The following is a 22,685-nucleotide window of genomic DNA, read 5'->3' as shown; positions in this document are numbered from 1 at the left end:
ATCAAGTCCATCTCATCTTGTGCCGTTATAATGACACAAGACCAACGCGATGCTCCCAATTTCAATGTTAAAAAATATTTTAACATTGAAGCCTATGGCAAAATCGCAGGCGTCGGTCGCGTCGGGGCCAATGTTAATGGTCGCGACCGACGCGATGCCCGCGATTTTCCCTTTGCCGGCAAAATGGACCTGATTTCAAAGGAAATCGGGTAAATCGCGGGCATCGTGTACCTTAACGTAAAGGTACATGATGCCCGCGATTGTGGCCGTGCTAGGAAACAAGTACCCAATTCTTATTATAGATGTTATATTATATTCTTATTAGTGATGAGCGGGTCCGGATCTCCGAGATCCGGATCCACACGGACGTCCTGAATCCGAATCCTGATCCAGGACGTCCGCGGACTCCCGCGCAGGCCCGGAGCCGAAATCGAGGCCCGACGTCACATTGGTGACGTCGGATTCTCGCGAGATCCGGATTACATAAAAGCCGGGACCCGCCGCCGCCATCTTCATTCTGTGGGGCGACGCAGAGCAGGCAGCAGTGCTGCCAGAGAGGGGGGTTTTATTTATTGCTCCGTGAGGGGGGTTTGCTGGAGCGTTGTGTGTGTCACTGTGCTGCTTGCTGCTAAAGAGCTGCAAGTACAGAGGGGGTTTAATCATTTTTATTGTGCTGCTGGAGAGTGATTTTTTTTTTCTATATTGCTGTAGCCTGCTCATCTGTAATTTGTGTCACTGCTGCTGCTACAGAATACTACAGACAGAGGGGGGTTTATTGTACTGCCGCAGAGGGGGTTTTCTTTCTATATTGCTATAGCCTGCTCATCTCTAATTGTGTCACTGCTGCTGCTAGCCTGCTACAGAATACTACAGACAGAGGGGGGTTTAATAATTTTTATTGTGCTGCCAGAGAGGGTTTTTGTGCTGCCTGGCTACCTGTTATATGGTTGTAAACACCTACCAGGCAGTCACCTCTGTTGTTGCCAGTGCCACTACCTTGTACCTACCTCTCAGAGTATATAAAAAAAAATAAAAAAAAAATTAAAAATATATAAAAATATAAAAAAAAATAATTAAGTTGTTGTTGTTGCTGACACCACTGGCTGCCGTTAGATATCGCAGACTCAGTAATTAAATTTTTAACTGTGGTTTGCTGACGCCACTTGTTGTGTTACCTACCAGTGTATCCACTTTTGTATCTTGCTGCTGTTGTCACTGGCTAGTGACAACAACCAGCTGATATCTGGGTATCCAGTTTGCTGCCACCGCTGCCGTTACATATATCGCAGTAAATAACTCCGGTTTGCTGACGCCACTTGTTGTGTTACCTACCAGTGTATCCACAAAATAAATATTGTATCTTGCTGCTGTTGTCACTGGCTAGTGACAACCAGCTGATATCTGGGTATCCAGTTTGCTGCCACCGCTGCCGTTACATATATCGCAGTAAATAACTCCGGTTTGCTGACGCCACTTGTTGTGTTACCTACCAGTGTAACTATCCACAAAATAAATATTGTATCTTGCTGCTGTTGTCACTGGCTAGTGACAACCAGCTGATATCTGGGTATCCAGTTTGCTGCCACCGCTGCCGTTACATATATCGCAGTAAATAACTCCGGTTTGCTGACGCCACTTGTTGTGTTACCTACCAGTGTAACTATCCACAAAATAAATATTGTATCTTGCTGCTGTTGTCACTGGCTATATATAGTCCACTGGTGCTGCACTGCTGCCTGCACTGAATCTGCCAGTCTGGTGGTCTGTGGTCTGGGGCTCACAGCCTAATAAATAATAATGCCCTATATCTTATCTAGTTACCTGTGTGGTCTGGGGCTTACTGGCTAATAAATAATTAAATATTGCCTGCCTAATAAATAATTAAATACTGCCGTATATCTCTACCTTTGTGATCTGGGGCTCACTGGCTATACTGCCGTATATACCGTCTGGTCTGGGGCTCACTGGCTAATAAATAATTAAATACTGCCGTATATCTCTACCTTTGTGGTCTGGGGCTCACTGGCTATACTGCCGTATGTACCGTCTGGTCTGGGGCTCACTGCCTAATAAATAATTAAATACTGCCGTATATCTCTACCTTTGTGGTCTGGGGCTCACTGCCTAATACTGATGTATCTGTATAACTGCCTGCTGGTGCATACCCACTGACATATATTAATTGCACTCCAGTGGCGCTGTTCTGTGACATAACTCCGCTGCAGTGCCACTCTTACATGAGCCACGTGTTTGGGCCGCACACTTGTGTGGCTTAGCATAGTTATCCAGCTACCTCGGTGCAACCTTTTGTCCTAACAACAATATTGTAAGGTGTGAGCTGTTCAGAATAGACTGTAAATGAGTGGAAATGAATGTTATTGAGGTTAATATAGCGTAGGAGCAAAAAAAAACACCCAAATTCTGCGATTTTAGCAGTTTTTATGCTTTTTAACAAAAAAATCAGAACCCAAAACCCAAAAAATCCAAACGCAAAACACTTAGGAGGTGTTTTGCCAAAACCCATTAGAACCCAAAACCTCAAGGTAATCAGAACCCAAAACCCAAAACCTGAAAAGTGGCCGGTGCACATCTCTAATTCTTATAGATGTAGACAATTCTTATTATAATCCTTCTGTACTGTACAGTATGTAGGATATATCCTGATGGTGGTGTGTAAACTAGCCTGGATTTAACTATAGATATTGCTGTGCTGATCCGATGTGACAGTGCGGCTGGAATGGCTTTTTTTGTATTTCCTTCCTGGGAAGCAGGGTGGAGTTATAAAACAAATTGCTCCTTATATTATGTTATTATATCTATTGCCCCATGCTGTCCATTTGGCTGCTATCCTGCATTTGGGGAGGGGGGGTAAATTTAGATTTTTTTTGATAAGGTTAGTCAGAATAGAGATGATCATATCCTGTGGTTGGGGCGATTTTGGATTGGTTCTGGCTAAAACCACTAATTTACTGCTCCCTAAAGTTTAATGGGCAGGTAAGGGTAATTAGTATCTTAGTGTAGTTAGTGGGGGGGGGGGGGGGGTAGTTGTTCTAGGGGCTCCAGGTATGCCTAAATTGGGGGGTAGGTTATACAGGGTGGGGGGTTTTGAGGTAGGTTTGTTTTGGGTTTAGTTTTATGTTTGACATGTCATTGCTAATATTGTATCTAGATACTATGGGTGACATTCTATGGGATGCGATTATCGTTTTTTTGCGGTAATTAGACCACAAAATGGCGATATCGCATTTTCCCATGAAATCGTTTATTTAATGGGATGCGCACAGGGGCTGAAATCGCATATTATGTGCGTTAAGGTCTGGTGAATAAAAATGCGAGATTAATTCGCATTTTTATCGCATCCAGATGTTTTCGCACAGAAAAGTATACAAGTCGCTTATTTAATGCAATGCGCATTTGCACATCGCATTTTTTAAGTGACTAATTATCGCACTTATTTCAGACCTGGGTCTGTTAGGCGAATTAGCCAGAACCCTGCACAGATCGCAATGTTCTGTGCAGGGTTCTGCTGTGAAAAATAATAGAAATGGTTAAAAAATAAAAAAAACGAGCGCGGGGTCCCCCGCCCGAGTATAACCAGCCCCGGGCTCACTGAGCCGGTGTTGGTGACATAAAATCAGGGTCCCCGACAAATAGGGGTCCCCTTGATTTTATGAAACCAGCACCAGACTCAAGGTCCGGCGCTGGTTCCCAAAATACGGGGGACAAAGTGACTAGGGGTCCCCCATATTTTAAGATGTTCGAGAAAGTCGGCTCCTGATTGGCCAGAAATCATTCTGAATACAGACGCCGACGAAGTAACATCTCAGCGCATCCAGAGCAGAGATGTTACTTCGTCGGCGTCTGTATTCAGAATGATTTCTGGCCAATCAGGAGCCGACTTTCTCGGCTCCTGATTGGCCGAGAAATCATTCTGTGCAGAGACGGCGAGGAGGAAACATCTCAGCGCCGGGCAAAGTCCTGCAAGCCGGGTACCAGTCTGGAGCAGCGCTGTCACCGGAGGTCGCCGCCGGGGAGCAGGTGAGTAGGATTTGCCTCCTTAGGTACCCCTGGGGACTACCACGGATCCCGGACCCCGGATTCTTCACGCCAGGAGCCCCGGAACCCCAGGACCAGCCCCGGAACCAGGACCAAGGCCCCGGAACCGGACTCTTCTGCCCTGGAGCCCCGGAGCCCGGACCCAGGATCCAGGGACCGACCTACGGGCTCAAGGTAGGTAAGTATCAGTGTGTGTGTGTTTTGTGTGTATTAAAGTTTTATTTTACAGGGTGTCAGTGTGATTTTGTGCACTATTTTTTTCACTGCAGAACTACAAGTGCCAGCGGGCCCTTTAATGCCCCGCATGCTGGGACTTGTGGTTCCCCAAGTTCCAGCATGCGGGGTAGGCTTGCTGGGACTCATAGTTCGCCAGTGTAAAACAATAGTTTTCATTCTTTTTTTTACACAAATCATCAGCCCGATGCCCACCGGCCAGGGGCATCGGGGACAGCCCCGGACTATCAGCATGGGCTGGTAAGTCCTGGAGGGGGGGACCCCTTCATTGGGGGGGTCCCCACTTCCCCAGGACCCCTGCCCATGCTGACCAGCCAGGGGGTTAATGCTTTGGCCGCGGGAGCTTATATAATAAGCTTCCCCCGGCTGTGGCATTACCCTGCTGGCTGGTTGTGTCCGGTGCTGGTTCTTAAAATACGGGGGACCCCTAGTCACTTTGTCCCCCGTATTTTGGGAACCAGCGCCGGACCTTGAGTCTGGTGCTGGTTTCATAAAATCAAGGGGACCCCTATTTGTCGGGGACCCTGATTTTATGTCACCAGCACCGGCTCAGTGAGCCCGGGGCTGGTTATGCTCGGGCGGGGGACCCCGCGCTCGTTTTTTTTTTTACACTTTGCGCTGTCCTGCAAATGTGCGATTTTCAGACATGAAAATCGCACATTTTCAGGACTAAATACAGCGCACCACTTCGCTGCAAATCGCCCCTCTTCGCACTTTTCAGCCTCCAATGCGCATCACATTAAATATGCGCATTTTGACTGAAAAATGCGAATTTTAAATTGGCGATGTGGTGCGCAAATAAAACATGCGCATTTAGCGCATAGCATAGAATCTCGCCCCATATGTTACATGGTATATGAACACTCTGATAGTTATTCATGATGAGTGGCTTTGTGCAGTACACTATATATATAAATATATATATATATATATATATATATATATATATATATATATATATATATATATTATATCCATTTACCCAAATGACGCCTCTGGGTATTCTCATTTTTATAACTCTATCAGCGGATGTGCTCCATACTATGCCCTTGATATTGTTAATTACTCATATTGTACCATGTCCCAAATTTGATGTATACCAATTATTACTTGACGTGTCTGCCTATTTGTGCACTTTGTTACTTTTGGAAAAATCAATAAAAAATTACTCGATATAAAGAAAGAAAAGAACGCCAGCATTTTTGGAGTGTGCTAAAATAATACTGGTTTATCAAAATTATAAAAATGTAATTTGTTCAACAAGTTACTGTTCACTAGACCCCACGTGTGTAGTGGTTCCTGCTCATTGCAGCACTGTTAAGTTTTCTCTGTTACCTGCAGTGATTGCAGATCCCTTGTTATTAAGCAGAGAATACATGCGGATGAAGGTAGGGTTGCCAGTGGTTGGAATAGAGACGCCGGCATCCGGATTGAGGAAATCCCTATAGGGGTCCGATATGTATACTTACGTTCGTGCTTTCACCTCTAACCCTCCTCAGGCCTAACACTAATCTGCCCACATACTTACGATTAGGATGTCGGTAGTCGGGATTCCAGCACTGGCAATCTCCATCCATGTTGGGATTCTGGCACCGGACATCTGGCTGCAAGTCGGAATACCGACACGATATTCTGACTGCGAGCAACACAACTGCAAGGGCCTTAATCTTCTCTTATTAAGCAGTATGTCATCTATAGGTTGGATCAGAGGTGGCCAAACCTGTCCTCAATATCTACCAACAGTTCATGTTTTCCAGGCAACCTATGGATCTATAGTAGGAATGACTGCAGCAGGTTTGACAATGTAACAGTTAGTAATGACTACAGCTGTGCAGCAGCTAGGTGATTTGGAAAATGTGGAGCATTGGTAGATCTCGAGGACCGGTTTGGCCACCCCTGGGCTGGATCATACAGGTTAAAGGTACATGGGAAAGATTTATTAAAGGTTGTGAAGAGGGTAATTGAAGAGTATAGTTATTTTTTAATATTTACTAGATGAATAAAAGCTAGAATCTGATTCTAAATTTCAGCCCAATCCCTTGCACTTCAACTCTTAAAGGGCCTACACACAGGGAGATGGTGCTGAGCAATGTAGATCACTCAGCGATGTTAGCTGAGCATCTGATTTGAACTGGGAGGTGTCTGTTGCAAATTCCACCAGAAGTAGGGACATTCTGAATTCCAGCAATTGGTGATGGAGCCCACTCATAAGGACACAATATTTGTCACAAATGGTGACAGAATATCTGACATAAATGTGGGTGAAATAGATATTGTATAAAACCAAAGATAAATACAGATGTTTGAGGCACAATAAATTATTTTGAGGTTTGCTCATTGTTCTTTTTTATTTTATTTTGACAATGAATTGCCTAAGCTGCGGGCAAAAGTAAGGAACGTTAGGGCTGGAGGGCGCAGGACTTAGCTTATGTGTTCATTTAAGTTCATTATTTTGATATACTGTTTCCTAAATTTCGTAGATTGCAAGTTTCAGCCGTATTATAAGGACATTTTAATTTTCAGCTATGGACTGGGACTATAACACACATAACATACGTTACATTACGTGTTTTCCTAAGACTCCGCTGCTGCTTTTGCTCTGTGTGTTGTTTAATAAGAGAAATTCCGTAGACAGAAGTAAATTACATCTTTAGGACAATAGTGATAAATAGCAAAATTCATCACTTATTAGCATATATCCCATATGTTCACTGTGTAATTATAGGGGCAGAGGCAGAACTCTGGGAGGCAATGGAGTCATCTGCCGCCGGGCTCCTGCTCCCAAGGGGGCACCTCTCCCCCCCCTGCAAGTTTAAATCAGTTATTTAAAAGCCAATGATATTGCTTCTGAGTTCTTAACTATATATGTTTTCTTTATCTATCTATCTATATTTATTAACATAAATATATATTTTATATAAGGTTATATAGGGTTTATGTGTGTGTTTGTGTGGGAGGGATATGTGTGAGAGGGGGGCACCAATATCTATCTTGCCTCCGGGCAACTGGAACAAAGTTACGCTACTGTATAGGGGCTAATTCATACCTGATTGCTGGCCCCGAAGATTTGCAGCCCAGTGATCAGGTAGCTGCCTCCCCACCCAAGTGAAATCCCACCCCTGTGCACGGCTGCAAAGAGAGGACATTTCATTCGGAATCAGAGACCGTCGCATTCACCCCCCCCCCCACCCCCCGTGTGCAGTGCCCCATAAGCTATGACTTGGTGCTGTGAAGGTTGTGTGGAGATTGGGACCGCTAATGACTTCAGCGCCCCTCCCAACGGCCGGGAGCCACCTGCATTTCTGGGGCACTCCCTGAAAAAGCTGGAATGCCACCCACAAACAAACACCGGCTGTCAAACAGCCAACATATGGGGTGCAATCACAATTTGTTGCTGCCTGTAATTGCAAGGGCTTGCTCTGCAGACCGTGTGCATGCACGGTCCTCCGATAATCGCCAGGGCTGCGGATTTGCAGCCCTGCAATTCATTCTGAATCAGCCCCATAGTCAGCAAATTCTGAATGGTCATTTATGATGTTATCGGCTAAACTATAAGGGGAATGTCATGAATCTGGGTTATTCTGCTTGTTGTCTCCACCAAGGCCTGATTAATTAATAGAGAAACAAAGATGGAGTGGTGCGCTATCAATAGCAGCTGGCACTGGGTTGTCGGAACCAAAAATATTAAAGTAGAAAAGTGTGTCAGCGCTACCTGTTCCCAATAATGTAGACAAGATGGTTCTCAAAGGTAATTATTTAATAATTAATATCACAATTAATATACATCTAGCACATAACGATAAATTAATATGAAAAATAAAAAATTGAGCAATGTAATAAAATATCACAGGGATATATGTACTATTGAATTGAGATCTCCATCTTATGGGTATGGGTTGAAAAATATGGTTGTTAGATATTACCATCCTTTGTATCTTTGGAAATGGATATGTCCAAATGGTGGTGACACCAGCTGTCCTTGGTTGCCCTATAATTGCAAGGGCTCAGGCCTCCCTATTCAGCGTGTTATTCTCCTTTGCTGGAAATAGGAATAATGCAGATATCCCAGAAAAAATTGTAAGTCCAGGTAAACAGGAGTCGTAGAGCGTCAGTGGGAGAGTGGACTGGTCACACTAGATGGATGGATACAAGGCGGTAGCAATTGCATTGGCGGATTCAAGGGGGGGCACCCGGGCACGTGCCCCTCCTATCATTTCATTTTATAGCTGGGGACCAGGGCTTTCCAACGAGCCCAGCACCGTTTCTCCAGTCCCCTGGAAACCTGAGATATCGCCTGGCAAAGGTGTAACGTTTTTCCCCATAAAATAATATGGGACCCTGGCACTAGGCAAATAAATAATAATAATAATATAAAACCAATATTATGGGAGAAAAAAACAACACAATTTAAAAAAATAACAAATATAGAAAAACATCTAAATAAATTGAGACATAATAGAATCTAAAAAAAAAACACAGTTTACACATTAACACCGCCTTGTCCTAATGCAGAAACCTAGCTGCAGCCACACAAATGTGTAAACAAATACACAACACGTGAATGCAGCAATGCAGGCTTCATATCCAGCGCAGGCCTCGGTCCTTCATTAACACACCAAATATTGGCTATTGTTATATACATGACAGACAGACACTCAGAGAACATCCTTCCTCGGCAGTACCAGGCTGCACACACAACACCCAGCTCTTCTCCTTTTGTCTGTGAGCAGGGTACATATAACAGATGTGATATACACACAGTCACATAGCATGCATGGTTGCTGGGGAAAGGGAAGGAAGGGAGGGGAGGGAGGGAGGGAGAGGGGGAGAAATAGAAATAATGGGGGAAATTTACTAAAAAAAAAATTCATACGCAATTACAATTTTTGGGGGTGTATACGTATTTTTGGCATTTACTATGCCAAAAAAAAACGTATTTTCATATTCTTAATGATGGGACATTCGTATTTGTATTTACAAATACGAATGATTACACCATCGATAGAATACGACAGGAATCACCATTCAAAAGAATGGTGGTTCCTGATTTACTAAGCAGCCATATTGATAATACGGCTGCTAATTGCCGTGAAACAGCCACGAAAATACAGCAGGTCCTCCATGGAAGCTCTGAAGTCTTGATCCGCCGTAGTCCAGGGCTTCTTCCAGCTTCTTCAAGCTGCCAGCATTTCCTGGAGCTCCCCGCGTCGGACTGAGAGGCGCAGAGATCCTTCATCCTCCGCACCTCTCATCAGAATGATTCTATTGGCTGCTTAGCGCGGCTTCTGATTGGCCGCTAGGCGGCCAATAGAATCATTCTGATGAGAGGCGCGGAGGATGAAAGCTCTCTGCGCCTCTCAGTCCGATGCAGGGAGCTGCTGGAATCGCCGTGTGTAATGTATGTATTAATGTATGTATTAAAGTTTTATTTTTCTTATGTGTCAGTGTGTGTTTATTTTACTATTTTTTTAACTGTGGAACTACAAGACCCAGCGGGCCCTTTAATGCCCCACAGGCTGGGACTTGTGGTTCTCCAAGTCCCAGCTTGCGGGGTAGGCTTGCTGGGACTCATAGTTCCACAGTTAAAAACAATAGTTTATTCTATTTTTTTACACACAATCAGCTCGATGCCCACCGCCCAGGGGCATCGAGGACAGTACCACGCTTCAGCCTGGTTAGGTAAGTCCTGGAGGGGGGACCCCTTTATTGGGGGGGTCCCCACTCCCACAGGGCCCCTGGCCAGGCTGACTGGTCAGAGGGTTAATGCTTTGGCCGGGGGGACTTGTATAAAAAGTCTCCCCCAGGCTGTGGCATTACCCTGCTGGCTGGTTGAGCCTGGGGCTGGTTCTTAAAATACGGGGGGACCCCTAGTCATTTTGTGCCCCGTATTTTGGGAACCAGCCCCGGACCTGGAGCCTGACTGTTAAAAATCAGGGAACCCCTATTTGTCGGGTTCCCTGATTTTTAATTACCGGCCCCGGCTCTGTCAGCCTGGTGCTGGTTTCGGCTGTGGGGGGACCCCATGCCGGGTTTTTTTATTTATTTATTTTTCTTTCTTTTTTTACACCTTGCAGCCTGCACGGATCTGACTGATCCGTGCAGACTGCCTCCACTAATTCGTATTAGCGGCCGTATATACGGCCGTTAATACAAATTTATACGCCATCGGAGGGTTACAAAGCAGTCGTACTGTATTTGACTGCTTTGTAAATCCCCCTCCGGAACAGGACAAAGCATACGAGGTATGCTGTCGTATTAATTCGTATTAAGAATACGAATGCAACTTTTTGCATTCGTATTCTTAGTATATTTCCCCCAATGTATCAATGATACGGAATCTTTTGGAATTTTTGTTTGTTTGTTTTGCTACCAATCATAGCATAACAATAGCACTGGTAACAATAGAAGACAGAGGCTCAGTCAGCGGAATGGTTAATGCATTGCATACATCTGACATCAGGGTCTCAGGCCTGTGACTATCACCATGATCCCCTTGCAGTCCTGGCTGTGCACCATGCTTCTACCAGCAGCAGCAGGTGCTGGCTGGCAACTCTTGGCCTGGGGGGAAACATAAGAGAGTGGCCCTGGTGCGATAGAGGGCAGAATGCACAAAGCAGTGGTGGTACATACTGCTGCCCATCGCATACGTACTGACATATGTGATAAGCAGCACAAAGGGCAGCTCTCCTGATAAGAGCTGCCTTTTGCGATCCCCGACATTGCCTGGACGTCCCCCTGGAGACCCAGGCAGCCACAGGGCTTCCTGTGATGGATCCATTTCAAATCCCTCTCACAGCAGCGCTGTGGGAGGAGCCCGCCCAAAAGGGAAAAGCACATGTGGGAGAGAAATAGATAGCGAGAGAGAGTGCAATGGGGAAAGAGATAGCGTGAGGGAGCACAGTGGAGGGGGAGATAGCAAAAGAGAGTGCAAGGGAGAGCAAGAGAGCACGCAGGGAAGAGTGATGTAGTGAGAGAGTGCTCAGTGGAGAATGCTACAGCAAGAGAGAGAGCACTGGAGAGATATAGCATATGGGGAGGGGGAGATAGCGTGAGAACGAGGGGAGAGAAATAGAGAGAAAGAGCAAAGGGTGAAAGATAGGGAGATAGACCATGGGGAAAGAGTGAAAGAGACAGCAGGGGAGAGGGAGAGATTAAGACAGCAGGGGAGATAGCAAAAGAGACAGCTGTGGATATAGTAAAAGAGACAGAAGGGGAGAGGAAGAGAGACCGCAGGAGAGTTTGTGAAAGAGACCATTAGGGATACAGTTAAATAGACAGCACAGGGGAGTTAGTGAGAGAGACAGCAGGAGAGATAATGAAGGAGACAGCAGAGTAGATGGAGAGAGTGAGAGAGACCACAGGGGAGTTAGTGAGAGGGACAGCAGGGAAGAGCGAGATAGTGGGAGAGACCACAGGGGATATATTGAAACTACAGCAGGGGAAAGGTACAGAAAGACCAGGGATCAGGGTCCAGGGACTACCTTTTTATTATGATGTGCAGTTGATCACAGGTCCAGCCTTCTCCATCCTGTGCGGAGGAGATTAGTAGAAGACACAGGAAGAGAGTTGGGGGCGGGGCTATTGCAGAGCACGGGCAGGAAGCTGACTGAGCTGGGGGCCTTAATTAGAAGGGGGAACCTTAAGGCCCCCATACACTAGGGCGACTTGTCCTTAGGACAAGTCGCCCCCGACTTCCCCCTGAGCTTCCCCGGCTGCTCCCCGGGGGAGCTTGATTAGATTGGCACTTGATGTGCCATTTTTTACATGTGATAAATCGTCTCGATTTATCACATGTAAAAAACCCGGGGAGCAGGGGGGGTGGGGGGGGGGGGCTAAGAGGTGAGAGCTGGTGGGAGCAGGGGGGCTGGGGACGCTGCGGGGGACACATCTGTGTCCCCCGCTGCTGGGGACGCTGCGGGGGACAGCGTCTGTGCGGCGAGAAGGTAGAGGGAGCAGGGGGGGCTGGAGACGCTGCGGGGGACACGTCTGTGTCCCCCGCTGCTGGGGACAGCGTCTGTGCGGCGATAAGGTAGAGGGAGCAGGGGGGGGCTGGAGACGCTGCGGGGGACACAGGCTGCATAGAGCCGGGCAGGGGGAGCCGGCCGGGAGCTGTCAGTAATGAATAAAAAAAAAGCCCATACAATGAATGGGCAGCCTGTGATTGGCTGCTGAGCGCTCTCTCAGCCAATTGCTGACTGGCTGAGAGAGCGCTCAGCCAATCACAGGCCGCCCATTCATTGTATGGGCTTTTTTTTTATTCATTACTGACAGCTCCCGGCCGGCTCCCCCTGCCCGGCTCTATGCAGCCTGTGTCCCCCGCCCGCAGCGTCTCCAGCCCCCCCTGCTCCCTCTACCTTATTGCCGCACAGACGCTGTCCCCAGCAGCGGGGGACACAGACGTGTCCCCCGCAGCGTCTCCAGCCCCCCCTGCTCCCTCTACCTTATCGCCGCACAGACGCTGTCCCCAGCAGCGGGGGACACAGACGTGTCCCCCGCAGCGTCCCCAGCCCCCCCTGCTCCATCCACCGCCCCACTAGGTCCCAAGTCGGGTGGTCGGACGTGCAGCAGGTCCGACCACCCGACGCAGATCCGATGCGCACGGGACCGCGCATCGGATCTGAGGGGACATCAAAACTAGACGATTTTGGTCCGATTTCGGCCAGATCCGACTGATCTGGCTGAAATCTGACCAAAATCGGCTAGTGTATGGGGGCCTTTACAGTCGGTGCTGCCTGCTGCTGTCCTTGCTTGGACAGGCTGAGTGTCAGCCCAGCTCCGAGTCCGACACACACTCACAGAGCTGAGCACAGGCTGAGACAGTCTCCGTCCACACAATGTGTAAGGCTGCCTATGCGCGGCCATATCACACAGCTTGGTAATAACTAGGGACCTATAGGGCTTCCGTAGCCCTGAAGATCCACAGTTACTACTAGCAGTCTGTGATACGGCCGCGCATTGGCAGCCTTTCTACACTGTGTACATAGCCCTGCATAGTGGGTTGTGCCTCCGGTGACCGTCCGATCGCAGCCGCAGGTACAGAAACCGCTGGACCACCAGGGTACTTCTTACAAAAGAGGTGGCCAACTGGCCTTGTACACTAGATGGCAGAGTTGCCCGGGGGGCATATGGCATCCTGCCCCCCGGCCCAGCCCGCCCCTGAGCAGCAGAGGCTGCCAGCAGGACTAGAGGGTGGCTGGGGTCTACAGACACTTAACTGTTAAGCGTGGAAAATCTTTCATGCAAAGGCAGCTGTTCATTGCCAGTCGTAGGGAGAGAGCGGAGGGAGGTCGCCTCGCATGACCACCACTGTGCTAGTGCTGCTGGCTGCGTGGAGTAAGGTTGCAATGCCCAGGAGGTGGCTGATGTAAGCGTTCCCGGCAGGACTGCAGCCTGGACAGGGGGGGATCTCCCCTGAGCCTGTCAGACTGGGTAAGGACAGCTTCTCCATTGCATGTATATGATCTGTATGTATTCCGTCTCTCTGATCAGCCTCTCCCCCTCCTCCAATGAGCACCGCATGGCATTCTGGGAGTGGCCGCGGAGGAGAGAAGAGAAGATGGAGGCGATGCGCCACGTCTTCCCCCGTCATCTTACTACCTGCCTACAAGCACCTAGCTTGTGCGTCCTTGCTTCAGTCTGCCTGCTTGTGCCCTCAGGCCTGACGTAAGAGCAGTCCCGGATCGTGTGTGTGTGTGTGTATATGTATACAAACATTTCCATCAGGACATTGTCCTATTTGAGATTTTCTGCCTCTTTATTACAGTATTAGTTCTAACTACAAATGACACCTTTTAAGATATGTAAAAATATTATCTTCTTTCAGGAAAATCAGACACATTAAAGATCTGTGGTGCACATCTGGTAGTTGGTCCCAATAATTGTCCCGCTTAGATGAGAGATCAGCTTATCGGTGGTAAAGGAAGGGTAAGTTTGTTGGTGTGTCATTATTTTATCTAAACACAAATGCAATGACTTTTTCCTATGTAAAAATATATCAATGGGCCAGATGTACTAAGTTTGATAAAATGGGGAGTGATAAACCACCATCCAATCAGCTCCTACCTGACATGTCACAGGCTGGGTTAGAAAAATGACATGTAGGAGCTAATTGGCTGGTTGTTTAGTACTCTCCATTTTATAGCTTTTCAAGGCTTAGTACATCTTGCCCAATATCACCACAATTTGATGTTAAACCCTCACTGCTGACTTTATGGGGTGTATTCAATGCGGGCAGCGAGCCCCTGACAGCGAGCTATACATTAAGCAGTGCCGACAGGGCCGCCATTAGAATTGTTGGGGCCCGGGACTGACCTACAGTGGCACAGCGCCCTACATTACCGTCCGTCCGCACACACAAAACCCCGTGCAGCCTGCCTACCCCATTACTTACCATCACGCGGCATCGCTTCTTCAGCCTCCACTTTCGGTCAGACTCAGGTCAGGTCCGGGGCGCAGTGCGCACTCTGCAAAGTGCAGCCTGCAGAGTGCTGAGCCCCTCTGTGTCCTAGGCTCGGTGCTCTGCAGGCTGCACTGTGCATGCCTGGCTGGGGGGCCGGGAGGGGGAGGTGGTGTGCCACCGCTTTGGGCAGCTGCCCGGGCCCCTCCAGAGGCCTGGGCCCGGGACAGCTGTACCCAGGGCACCCCCCTGTCGGCAGCCCTGAGTGCCGATAGCTCGCCGTCAGATTATTCAACTCTCTCCCCTTCACGTGCCGTTTCCACCTCGCCAGTTCCCTGAGGCGAGGTGGAAATGGCGAGTGTGGCCATCAAAACGGCGGGGCTTGCCACAAATTGGAGCGGTCTCACTGCATTCGTGGGGAAACTCACTGTTTAAGGGGATCTGGATTTCTCCAAAGCATTGAGTTCGGCGAGGGGGGTTGGAAAAGCCATCTTCGCCAAACAAACACCCCTCGCCCTACAAACACCCCTTGCCGCCCGCATTGAATACACCTGTATGGATTAGAAATCTAGACCTGGATCCGGCTAACACCCACATGTCCCATCTAATTATTTATATCCTCTTTATTATGCCGCTATAAATTGAGAACTATTAACCTGACTCTTCCTTTGCTAAACCAGATTAATGTTTTATTCTCAAGACACTGTTATAAATACTCGCAGAGGTTTTTTCAGTGCCACAAATCCTTTTCCAGGATGAGCTGAATTAAAACAGTAATAAAAACCACAATAAATATGACTGTTTGTTTTAGAGCAGTATTGGAGTTTAGGGGATTTACTAGTATCAGGGTAGAACATAAAGCAGTTTATTAACCCCTGGGGTCAGTGTGATACTGACAGGTGTCACAACAGAAGATGTACTGTAACAAGAGACTGTTTAGAATTGGTAACGGTGAGCTGCGGTTTTACAGTAGTGAAGAGTTTTCATGAAAGTGAAGAAAGAGGTGTTTATATAAAGGGGTTGGGATCATTTGGTCTATTGCATTATGGTCGAAAGTCATTAGGTCGAATCCATTAGGTCGACATGCTAAAAGGTCGACATTATTCTAGGTCGACATGGGAAAAGGTCGACATGATTCTAGGTCGAAAGGTCATTAGTTCGACAAGGTCATTAGTTCGACATTGTCTATGTCGACATTCACAAGGTCGACATGGGGTTTTTCACTGTTTTTTTACCTGAATGTCAACACAGTCGACATGGACACAGTTTAAAGTGCACTGCATCCCCTCGCATCGCTCGCTGCGCTCGCGATGCGTCGGGCACGGTGCCTCGCTACGCTCGGCACACTATTTTATTCTCCCACCACGCCCTAGTGGATGGTAGGGCATGAAATACCGCCTGTCGGCACATGTTGGCTCAAAAAACAGTGAAAAACTCCATGTCGACCTTGTGAATGTTGACATAGACAATGTCGAACTAATGACCTTGTCGAACTAATGACCTGTCGAACTAATGACCTTTCGAACTAGAATCATGTCGACCTTTTCCCATGTCGACCTAGAGTCACGTCGACCTTTTAGCATGTCGACCTAATGGATTCGACCTAATGACTGTCGACCATAATGCAGTAGACCAAATGACCGCATCCCATATAAAGAAGGGGCAACATGCATGGGTAGAAATAATTGTGAACTGAACGTAGCAGCTGCCGGGTGAGTTGACGGGGTACCACAAGCGATTCCCCACCCTGACAGATGGGGGCCTTAAGAGCTGCAGTTATTCAAGTTGGGTGAACACCTGCGCTAGTCCTCTTGTTGAGACCCGCGGTGAAGGTGGATACATCTGACCATGTCACCCTCCTCCTGTCATCCGTAGGACACAGAAATGAGTGTTCCTGCCCTTTTTGTGTGTGGGACTTTGCGCCTTCCACTGCCCCCCTGGTGCGCTGACATCCCGTTGCAAGCGTTCTCATCAGCCCCCCTGCGTGCACTGAAATGCTGATGAACTCTCTGCTGAAAGCGGTGTGTCTGTTGTTACAGGTGCAGCCACCGCCCCCCCATGCTGTTACCACTGCTGAAGTCCTGAGAAGAGAGCGGCATGCCAGCTCTTTAAAGTGCAGCCAGCCCCCCCCGCCCCACTGCACTGGCAGAACGCTAAGCTGCTCTCTGCTAGCAGTGGCTGTCAGTCAGCTCTTCCCGCCGGCTAAGCCTCCACAGACAGGAGGGCTTGCTGGGGTTGCTTTTCCCATTCTGGGTAACGAGGATATAATACCTGGGCAACGAGCATGAAACCTTATTGGCAACCATGCATGAAACTTTATTGGCAACCATGCATGAAACCTTTGGCATTGAGTAAGAAACCCCTGGCAATGAGCATGTAGGTAAGAGGCTCTTATGTGCCATCATATGTAGTCGCTGTTGAGGTGTGGGTCATCGTGTACGATGGGCATTACAGTGTGGGTCATCATGTGTGATGGGCATTACAGTCTGGGTTGTCATGTGCGATAGGCATTACAGTGTGGGTCATCGTGTGTGATAGGCATTACAGTGTGGGTCATCGTGTGTGATGGGCATTACAGTGTGGGTCATCATGTGTGATGGGTATTACAGGGTGGGTCATCGTGTGTGATGGGCATTACAGTGTGGGTCATCGTGTGTGATGGGCATTACAGTGTGGGTCATCATGTGTGATGGGTATTACAGGGTGGGTCATCGTGTGTGATGGGCATTACAGTGTGGGTCATCGTGTGTGATAGGCATTACAGTGTGGGTCATCGTGTGTGATGGGCATTACAGTGTGGGTCATCATGTGCGATGGGCATTACAGTGTGGGTCATCGTGTGTGATGGGCATTACAGTGTGGGTCATCATGTGTGATGGGCTTTACAGTGGGGACCATCATGTGGGATGGGCATTACAGTGTGGGCCACCATCATGTGCGATGGGCATTACGGTGGAGGCCATCATGTGTGATGGGCATTACAGTGTGGGCCATCATGTGTGAAAGACATTACGGTGTGGGTCATCGTGTGTGATGGGCATTACAGTGTGGGTCATCGTGTCTGATGGGCATTACGGTGGGGGCCATCATGTGTGATAGGCATTACTGTGGGGGCAACCATCGTGTGTGATGGGCATTACAGTGTGGGTCATCGTGTCTGATGGGCATTACAGTGGGGACCATCATGTGTGATAGGCATTACGGTGGGGGCCACCATTGTGTGTGATGGGCATTACAGTGTGGGTTATCATGTGTGATGGGCATTACGGTGGGGGCCACCATTGTGTGTGATGGGACCAAATAAACATATCAAATAAAAGAGATGCTCCGAACAATGGGCGTTTCCGCCAGACTAAGATCCCGAAATGAGTGCCATCTTCCCGGCCTTGGATTCTCCCGAGAATTGCATCCCACAGAATGCGGTGCGACCGCGGCTCTGCGCCATTATATTGGATGGAAGCCTGCGCTCTGCATGCTCCGCTGCGCTCTCTGCTGTAATTGTTTTTTTTCCTGCTGGACACCTGTGCATACTGTGACTACTGGCCATACTCCACTGTGTATACGTTACTGTGACTGCTGGTCATACCCCTCTGTGTATACGTTAATGTGAATGCTGGCTATACCCCCACTGTGTAGACGTTACTGTGACTGTTGGTCATACCCCTCTGTGTATACGTTACTGTGACTGCTGGCTATACCCCCACTGTGTATACATTACTGTGACTGCTGGCCATACCCCTCTGTGTATACGTTACTGTGACTGCTGGCTATACCCCCACTGTGTATACGTTACTGTGACTGCTGGCTCTACCCCCACTGTGTATACGTTACTGTGACTGCTGGCCATACCCCTCTGTGTATACGTTACTGTGACTGCTGGCTATACCCCCACTGTGTATACATTACTGTGACTGCTGGCCATACCCCTCTGTGTATACGTTAATGTGAATGCTGGCTATACCCCCACTGTGTAGACGTTACTGTGACTGTTGGTCATACCCCCACTGTGTATACGTTACTTTGACTGCTGGCTATACCCCCACTGTGTATACATTACTGTGACTGCTGGCCATACCCCTCTGTGTATACGTTACTGTGACTGCTGGCTATACCCCCACTGTGTATACGTTACTGTGACTGCTGGCTCTACCCCCACTGTGTATACGTTACTGTGACTGCTGGCCATACCCCTCTGTGTATACGTTACTGTGACTGCTGGCTATACCCCCACTGTGTATACGTTACTGTGACTGCTGGCTATACCCCCACTGTGTATACGTTACTTTGACTGCTGGCCATACCCCTCTGTGTATACGTTACTGTGACTGCTGGCTATACCCCCACTGTATATACGTTACTTTGACTGCTGGCCATACCCCTCTGTGTATACGTTAGTGTGACTGCTGGCTATACCCCCACTGTGTATACGTTACTGTGACTGCTGGCTATACCCCCACTGTGTATACGTTACTGTGACTGCTGGATATACCCCCACTGTGTATACGTTACTGTGACTGCTGGATATACCCCCACTGTGTATACGTTACTGTGACTGCTGGCCATACCCCTCTGTGTATACGTTACTGTGACTGCTGGCTATACCCCCACTGTGTATACGTTACTGTGACTGCTGGCCATACCCCTCTGTGTATACATTACTGTGACTGCTGGCCATACCCCTCTCTGTATACATTACTGTGACTGCTGGCCATACCCCCGCTGTGTATATGCAGTGCATGCACAGACCCCCATCATCGTAAAGGATCCAAATTTGGATCAGACCGAACGGGTCTGCATTGGCCCCACCGTAAAGTGGGAGTGTGGATCGTATTGTCAACACCACTTAGGTCGACAGTCATTAGGTCGACACCGTTGGGTCGACAGGTGGCAAGGTCGACTGGTGTCTAGGTCGACATGGGTGAAGGTCGACAGGTGTCAATGTCAACACGGGTTTAGGTTGACAGGTCAGAAGGTCGACATGGTTTTTTTTTACTGTTTTTTTTTACCCGAATGTCGACACAGTCAACATGGACACAGTTGGAAGTCAACCGAAAGCTCCTCGCATCACTCGCAATGCTTCGGTACGGTGCCATGCTGCGCTCGGCACACTATTTTATTCTCCCACCACGCCCTAGTGCATGGTAGGGCATGAAATACCGCCTGTCGGCACATGTCGGCTCAAAAACCAGTAAAAAACATGTGGACCTAACCCATGTTGACCTAACACTGCGTCGACCTAAACCCATGTCGACATTGTCCCATGTCGACATTGACACCTGTCGACCTTCACTGATGTCGGCCTAGACACCTGTCGACCTTGCCACCTGTCGACCCAATGTTGTCGACCTATTGACTGTTGACCTAAGTGATGTCGACAATATGACCGTATACCGTAAAGTGGCTGCTGGCAATTCCCCACACTCTGATTTTTATAGGGCAGGGCGCTGACCACCAGGCTGAGCACTTTTTTCAATTGAAAGAGCACATTTTATACTAGAAATTTATATCAGAAACAGAAAAAATTATAAGAATTATGCCCATTACACATTGTCATACTCTGCTATGGCCATTACATATTCTGTCGCAATGACAACACATTATACCACACACTGTAATACCCATTACACATTATACCACACACACACACACACCATAATGCCCATTAAACATTATACCACAACACCATAATGCCCATTACTCATTATACCACACACGATAATGTCCATTACCCATTGTCATACTGAGCTATGTCCATTACATATTCTGTAATAATGACAACTACACTTTATACCACACAACGTAATACCCATTACACATTATACCACACACCATAATGCCCATTACACATTATACCACACACCGTAATAACCATTACACATTGTCATACTGTGCTATACCCATTCCATTTTCTGTCATAATGACAACTACACATTATGGCATACACTGTAATGCTTCTTACACATTATACCAAACACCACAATGCCCATTACACATTATACCACACACCGTAATACCAATTACACATTATACCACACACCATAATGCCCATTACACATTATACCACACACCCTAATACCCATTACACATTGTCATACTGAGCTATGTCCATTACATATTATGTCATAATGACAACACACATTATGGCACACACACTGTAATGCCTCTTACACATTACACCACACACCATAATGCTTCTTACACATTATGGCACACACCGTAATACCCATTACACATGATGGCACACACCGAAGTTCTCAGTGGCATGTCAGCGCGGTGGGGGGCAGCGTAAGGGCGCACAGTGCCACACACAAAAAGGGCAGGGAGCATTTTGAGGTTTTAAAAACGGGCAGGGTGCAGCACCCTGTAAAATAAGCTTAGAAGGAACACTAGTGATATTATGCTGGGTACACATTGGTTAGCTGAAACTGGGGAACGTGCATGTGGCTGATATACCAGACATAGCCAAGCGATGTTCATAAAACATTCAGTGATTTTACTCTTTCCTTTATCCTGAAATGCCATTGGTAATCAAGATGTATATCCAATAAAGATCAATGACTGTATTTAATGTGTCCATTATGTGCTTGGTTGCATTACAGAGGAACATATTAGGCCCATGAGTACGTTACCTCAGGGCAAAAATATCCCATTTTTATTTAGGATGTTGAGCTACCACATTAGTCAGTGTTACTAATATAGTTATATACTCATGTGTTTGTGTATGTCTCCTTGATGAACAGTATGGGCATCCGGTACCGGATGGGAAGGGTTCCAAGAGCCCCAGAATCTCCGCAGTCCTCAACACCTTCCTCCCCTTCTGCTGTGGTGATGTCCGCATCTGTTCCAAACCTCCCGAGGTAGGTACTTGTGTAGACGTTTTGTTTGAGCCAAGTGTTACTATTCGGCCCAAATATCAACTGCAATAAAGAGAAGTTACTGTCCTCCTTATACTACACACTTGCTGTCCCTTTCTCACGGAGCCACGGACTGCGAAGAGGCCCAGATATCACTGGGAAGGGACAGCGAGTGCGGGACTGTAATATTACCAGGTCTTTATTACTCTACAGAGAATGGTTCATTCATTAGGACAGGCATGTCCAAACTATGGCCCTCCAGCTGTTGTGAAACTACACATCCCAGCATGCCTTGCAATAGTTTAACATTCCCTAAAAGCAAAACTGAGGCAAGGCATGATGGGACACAACAGCTGGAGGGCCATAGTTTGGACATGCTTGCATTAGGACCTTCTCCCTGTTCACTTCCCTATTGTCGACCTAATGCTTGTGTCGACCTGTTGACCCTATGACCCATACCCGTCTTATGCTGGGCATACACTATGCAATGTCTGTCAGACCAGCAGACCCTTTATCGGACCGCCTGAAACCAGCAGATATACGCTATGAGATAGTAGTGTATGGCCACATGATCCGGGTTCCTTCCCTGTAGAGAGAGCATTTCCCCGTGCCTCCCCTGTGACAGAACTGGTGAAAGGATGGGCGGTCATTTTGGAATGTTGGAAATTGTCTCTTGCCCGACAGGCCGATTGGTTGCAGCTACCCACTATGCACTCATTGGCCGGATCCACTGATAATCAGCCAGTCAGGACAATGATTGCATAAAGTTTGCATATGTATTACAGGAACTTCTCTTGTACGAGTTAAAGGGACGCTGTTTGTAACCATATGTTCTTGTAATCACATTACACTCTTGTTACATGTTTGTTACGGCCTTGACCCACGTTGGATGACGTGTGTAAACTCTTACAATTACGGGACACACTGTCTGTATTATGGATTCTGGGTAGTGCCTGGGTGGCACCATGCGATGCCCGGAACTGCTCCGTACTGTGGATGCGTATGCCGGCTTCTTCCTTCATAGTAGCTTTCAGACGGAAACCGGATGCCTGCTTCAGAAGTATCTTCTGTACCCAGTGCGAAGTGGGGCCAAGCCCAGATACTAATGATGACTGCAGTGGGCGGGATAGACTTTCACGTGTGGA

The 22,685-nt window shown here is 47.7% G+C and overlaps 1 long non-coding RNA gene across 1 annotated transcript in view; it reads left to right on the top strand.

The window, feature by feature from the left end:
* The window catches only part of LOC146049645 (uncharacterized), a 210,844-nt gene extending 189,348 nt beyond the window's left edge, over positions 1-21,496 (top strand). Inside the window, exons 8-9 of the long non-coding RNA XR_014466169.1 lie at positions 14,114-14,214; positions 21,427-21,496. This is a non-coding gene — a long non-coding RNA (uncharacterized LOC146049645). The remainder of the gene's footprint in view (positions 1-14,113; positions 14,215-21,426) is intronic.
* The last annotated feature ends 1,189 nt before the right edge of the window (positions 21,497-22,685 follow it).

The sequence above is a fragment of the Crinia signifera genome, chromosome 12, assembly GCF_055691185.1.
Source record: "Crinia signifera chromosome 12, ASM5569118v1, whole genome shotgun sequence".
Classification (NCBI taxonomy): domain Eukaryota; kingdom Metazoa; phylum Chordata; class Amphibia; order Anura; family Myobatrachidae; genus Crinia; species Crinia signifera.
The sequence above is the reverse complement of the archived record's forward strand: the minus strand, read 5'-3'. Positions and strand labels throughout refer to the sequence as shown.